This window comes from Vombatus ursinus, unplaced genomic scaffold (assembly GCF_900497805.2).
Source record: "Vombatus ursinus unplaced genomic scaffold, bare-nosed wombat genome assembly UNPS02014782.1, whole genome shotgun sequence".
Classification (NCBI taxonomy): Eukaryota; Metazoa; Chordata; class Mammalia; order Diprotodontia; family Vombatidae; genus Vombatus; species Vombatus ursinus.
This window is the reverse complement of record NW_020954560.1, coordinates 8,464-14,610: the sequence shown is the minus strand read 5'-3', so window position 1 is coordinate 14,610 and position 6,147 is coordinate 8,464. Positions and strand designations below refer to the sequence as shown.

At 41.1% G+C, this 6,147-nt stretch overlaps 1 protein-coding gene across 1 annotated transcript in view; it reads left to right on the top strand.

The window, feature by feature from the left end:
• Nucleotides 1-6,147, top strand: part of LOC114046400 (olfactory receptor 5V1-like) — a 13,020-nt gene that overhangs the window by 5,983 nt on the left and 890 nt on the right. The window lies entirely within an intron of this gene.

Sequence of the window (6,147 nt, the reverse complement as noted above, 5' to 3'; positions counted from 1 at the left end):
TGGGAGATGTTTCAGAGGGCAATGGACAGGATTTGTTTCCCAACAAGGCTGGGAGAGAATAAAAGATTACACAAATAAAGCTACTGACTGCTGTTCCCATTGATCTATCCCTTAGCCAACAATTCCATAAAACCTGAAGCTCCAGCCCCACGTTTGTTGGTGAACATGCTCATTTTGTGTAGGCCTACTCTGGTCTACTTCTCTCCCCAAGCCTGCAGGCCAGCCCCAACTACCCAGACCTCAGCAGGAGACACTGCTTAGTGTGGAGAGAATTTATTGTCTCTCGATGACATTTTGAGGTATAGGAAGAGTTTAGAAAAGAGAACGTACCCCTTAACAAGGGCACCCCAAAGAAATATTTTAATTGGAAAGAACCTTAGACATCCTCATGTCCAACCACCACTTCATTTTTTAAATAAGGAAACTCAGACCCAAAGGGTTAAAGATGATTTGCGCCAGGCCACCTGATCCTTAAGTGGAAGACCACAGTCCGAGTCTTCTATCTCAAGGTCAAGTGCTCCTCCCACCCCACCTAATGCCCCAAATCACCCCAAAACATCTGATCCACAACACGTTCCTCTGATGGAGTCAAATTACCTGGGTTTGAGTCTGAGCCTGGCCAATTGCTACCTGTGTGACAATTGGCAAAACACTTGACCTCAGTCTCAGTTTTCTCATTTGAAAAATAGGAGTGCTTGGTTTGGGATATGTAGCATTTGAAATTAACCTGTAACACTGAGTTAGTGATCTCTTAGAAAAATCTAGAAGTAGAGGCATGGACATAAGTAACTTTTCCAAGAAATGTAGCAGTAAAGGAGAAAAGGGAAATGAGATGGTAGTCTGATGGGCTAGAATCATCAAAGAAAGCTTTTTGTAGAATTATATCTGAAGCTTACATGAGAGGTCAAGGCTACATATAAAGGTTTCAGAGTCACTTGCACAGACATAGTTGAACCCATAGGATTGAATGATATTTTCAAGGGATAAAGTAAAGAAAGAGAGAAAAGAAGTGGGCCAAGAACAGACCCTTCAGAAATACTCTTCTTCATAGGTCTATAAAGGTTACAGAAGGAGGGTTTAGAAAGGCAATAGTACTAAGAGAATGTGATAGCCAGAATAATCATAATAGATAATATCTATATAGTTTATAGATTTATACACTGCCTGGTAGTGCTCAGCACTTTACAATTATTTTCTCATTTCTTCCTCACACCCACCCTGCAAGAAAATTTCTATTATTAATCCTATTTTACAGTGGGAGAAACAGAGGTAAACAAAGGGTAACTTGCCTAGGTCACACAGCTAGTAAGTGCCTGAGGCTGGATTTGAACTCAGATCTTCCTGACTCCAAGCCTGGCACACTATCCACTGTGATACCTGTCTGCCTCGGCTATAAAGCTAAAGAAGTATATACAATGGTATCCAATAGGAAGGACTGAATTAAGAGGAGTGGAGAATTCAAAGAGGATGAGGACTGGAAAAAAGACCAAATCATCTAAATACTGATGATCCTTGTCAATGATGATCCTTGAGGGGATGGTCTCAACAGAGAGATGGGGATGGAAGCCCAATACTAGGGACTGAGGAGTGGATGGGTTTGGGAGGAAGTAGAGACATTTGGGAGAGACTGTTAAAATGAGTTTAGCAATAGGAAGAGAAAAGTTTCAGGATGGCAGCTTGATAAGATTAACAAACTTATTTTTTGTTTACTTGTGGTTGAGTTTTACGATTGGGAAGACCTGAGCATGTCTATACATAGAGGAGAAGGAAAGATTGATAGTACATGAAAGAGAGAGTTGTCTCTGTAGTAAGGTCCTGAAGGAGGGGTATATAATAGGTTCAAAGGCTCAGGGAGAAGGATTACACTTTAAGAGAGGGGATGCCTTTTATTCTGAGAGAAGAGGGATATGGAAGAAAATGAGTGGGGATGCTAAGAAGTTTTACGGAAAGGGATAGTATAGTTGTCTGAAAGCTGTTATCTGATGTCCTCAGTCTTAGTGAACAGGAGACAGAATTGCAGAATTTCAGTGTTATATGGGGCCTCAGTGGCCATGTTGTACAACCCATACACGAAAAGAATCCCCACTCTACCACCCCCAGAGAGGGGCAAAATCACCATTTGTGAGACTGAGGTTCAGAGGGAGGGAAGAATTTGGAGCTGATGTGGGGAATAACAAATGAAGTCAATGAGGGAGAGCAGAGGCATTGTCAAGAAGCAGGGATCGTAACCCAAGCTTTCCATGACTGAAATCATCAGAGTGTCACGATTTTCTCCACCGACATTCAGAATTCCTGCATGAGAAGCAGTACAATCAGACGCTGAAAGTTACACAGGGATGAATTATCACAGGTGACCAATATTGAAGGTGAAGGTCGCAAGGGAGTGGAGGAAAGTAAGTGGTGACACCTTCCACTGGCAGACCATATAGTCAAAAATAAAACCATAGGGAATGAGTTAGTTTGGGAGAATAGAGCAATGTCAAGGGACTATAGACTGTGAAAAGGGCAAAGAACAGATTCACTGTGAGTGTCAGAGGAGTGATGGTAAGGGAGGAGAGGGTGGTCATGGTAGAATTTCAAAATTCCAGTTATCATATTTGGCATAGTTCGACATTTGTTGAGGTCTTCTGTGTGACCTTGTAGGTCTAAAATTGAAAAGAGGGTGATCAGTAAGACCCTGAGATTGATAGCAAGCTAGAGGAAGGAAAGGAAGATCATGATAGAGTCACTGAGAAACTTGAGAGAGCGGCCTGAAAGTTGCAAATGCCAGCAAAAAGAATGGGGAGAATGTGTTGCTTTAATAGTTTTGTGATCTCATAGTTTTGGGAGTTCCTTTCAAGGGTACAGATTGCAACCCATCCATACCTGCTCATCCTGTGCTGCTCAAGTCTATGTCATCCTCAAAGCCTGAATCCACCTACTATGTTAGAGGCTGGCCTCTTTTTCTCCAGACACCTGAGTGCGGTTACCTTTGGGGCACTCTGACTGTCCACCTAACATCCCTCAATCTTCTCACATGCTTTGCCCATCTTTCTGACAAAAAATTCTTTAATGATGATATTCACAGGTATTCTTTTTTATACACAGTTCCTCATTGGTTATACATTGTAGCCTGCTTACTATGCATTTCTCCACTGTGCTCAGGGTGATGCCTATCTTGAGGTTTTTCGAAGCAGTGGTGATCCAGTGTTCATTACCATACAGCAAAACTAGTACAATGTTTGTGTTGAAAAGATGGGACTTTGCTGTTACAAGAAGCTTGGGATCGTTAGAATTGCTTCACAATTTCTTGAATGCAGCTGAACCCACTTTACTCTTTCTCAACTCAACAAAATTCATGGTCCACTTGCATTGCAGAACCTAGATTTGTGTACTATTGAAAAACTCTTTAGGATGTCTGTTCAGTTTCATGTATAATTTGGACAATAGACATTCTTCATACATTTGGTCTTTTCTGTGATAATAACAAAAGCACTAAGGTTTGCAATGCACTTTATGTCTGATCCTCACAGCAGCCCTGTGAGGTACATGCTACCAATATTATTATCCCAATTTTGTAAATAAGGAAACTGAGACTCAGAAAAGTTGAATGACTTTCCCAGTTCAGATAAGGACACATTCATTGTATCTATTCTCTGCTCAAGTGGGAGAGTCTGGATGTGAACCCAGGTCTTCTGGTTCCAATTCAAGAACCCATGTTGGCTGCAGCTCTTCCCATGTTTCTTGCTCTCTAACTCCCACTTCCAACAAGAGAGGAAATAACTTCTTATAATCTATTTTTGGAAAACTCTAGGTATTAGGAAATTCTCTGTAATGAACTGAACGATGCCTTCCTCTGACTTCTACTCATGGACTCTTGTTCTATACTCTTTATGATGAGCTTAATTTTAGCTCCTGAAGACCCATTCTCTGGAAGCTCCTGAAATCAAGTATTCTACCCCAATATCACTGTTTCTTGCACAGATCCTCAAGAATGACTGACTGCCTCTCTTATCCCTTTGATTCACTCTCTTCTCTTACCTCTCCATTTCTTTCACTCAAATCTTTTTCCTTCTACCTCTTTGGTTCAAGACTCCAGGAGAATTTGGTTTGATGGCCAAATTTCATTGTGCCCTTCCCTTCCCTCTCTGTCATGACCATGAGCCTGGCTCTGTCTCATTCTTCTCCTTCCCCTAAACAAGGTGATTGTGTTGTTGCCCAATAGGCAATCGATAATCACAGGGCCCAGAGTTTGGGTAAACACAAGCCCTACATCCATCCCCCAAGTCAACAGGACTGAGGGAAAGGATCAAGCAACATAAACACAGCTTCTGAAAAAATCCTTCAGAGGGGAACATGGAATGGAGGTCTGTGTTCCCTAAGAAGGGACATAGAGCAAAGAGTACATACAACATCAGTGATGGGGTGTACAGGATGAGAAGCAGAGTATATTTGTAGGTATTTCTCTTGGTGGCTTGCAGAATTTGTTGACTGTCACTGGAACTGTGAAATTTAATCACTGTATTTTGGAGTTTAAAGTCTAGGATTGTTATTACTGCTGTTGTTTTCTGAAGGTGATCTATGAATTGTTTCATTTGGTGCTTTGTTTTCTGTATTCAAAAGTTGTGGGGGTATTATCTATTGCATAATGATATTCAGGTTTTTTGACTTGTCATGTTTTTCAGGGTGGCCTATGATCCTTCAGTTGTCTCTTTAAATCTTGTCTTCAAGATCAATGTGTTTTACTTATATGCAATTCATGCATCATATATACAGATCTCTTAATGTTAATAGTTTTCGCTTTTCTTTTTCCAGAGTGTCTTTTCCCAAAGTAAATTTGTATTCTTAATCTACTGTTCCCTCTCACTTTTTTGGAAAGACTTACCATTGTAAATTCATGACTCCAGATACAGGCTGCAAAGTCACTTGCATAGACATATTTGAAATCAAAGGATTGGATGAGATTTTCAAGGGGGAGAGAGTAGAGAGAGAAGAGAAGTGAGTCAAATCCAGACCTTTGAGGGACACCTTCTTTCAGAGATCTGTAAAGGATACAGAAGGAGTGGTTAGAAAGGGAGGAGGTCTAAGAGCATGTGACAGCTCTGAAGCCAAGGCTTGGAGATGCAGCATGGAATAATGGAAAAGGGACTGACCTTGGGGTCAGAGGATCTGTGATTACATCTGCTGCTTGCTAGCTGTGTAACCTTGGGCAAATTACTTAGCCTCTCTGAGTACTAATTTCCTTTTCCACAAAATGAAGGAATTAGACTAGTAAATCTCCAGCTCTCTTCAGATTCTAAATGTAGGCTTCTAGGAGCCTTTGTAAAAGGAAATGTCCTGAACCATTCTCCATGTGTAGTGTGATCAGAAGTATTACTTTCCTTTCCTGGAGAACTAGATGAAGGTGGTCCATACCTCATTACCAACTCTTAAACTGAAATTAGAGTACGCAAAATGCTCTCCCGTGGTACTTCCCTTTAGGGTATCTGTTGTCAACAGGATTTGGGCTGAATGGACAATTAGTTGGACCCAGTATGGCCATTCCTATATTCTTATTTTCTCTTGAAGTACAGTGAGGTCACCAGCTTAAAAAGCTTGAGAGTCACCTTTATAATCGCAGCACAGCTTCTGTCCTGCCTCATTAATGAGTTAACCTGCCCTCCTAAACATCTTGTCTTGCTCTTTGCCTCTCATTTCAGTTCCTGGTGGGATGAAGTCAAATTAATTTCCAGCAGTGAATGATCCACTCTGAACACTGGACAAAGGTCAGTGCTCTCTAACAATTCTGATAGATCTATCTAAAGTTTGGGTTCATCTCAAATGATGTGAGATGATGCAGTGAGTATAGCATTTGCATTTTATTTCCAGGAGGCAGTTTCCTTCCTACAAGATATCACCTAATTATATCCTTTAAAGAAGCCTAAATGTAATACTCATGATCATAGACCTAGGACATCAAATCCAGTTGGGCCAGTGCAATCTAGTGAGAGAGAACTCCAAATTCATGAGTTGAGAATTCCAGTCAAGCCAAGGTTCCTCCCTTGGGTGTCTATCCTTGTATGAATATGTGTTTGTCCATCTTTGTCCTTCCTGTGCACTCTCTGTGCTGGGTTAAGTATGATTCCTGTAATAAGGGGAGGGGTGAGATAGAGGAAGGGATTAACTCTC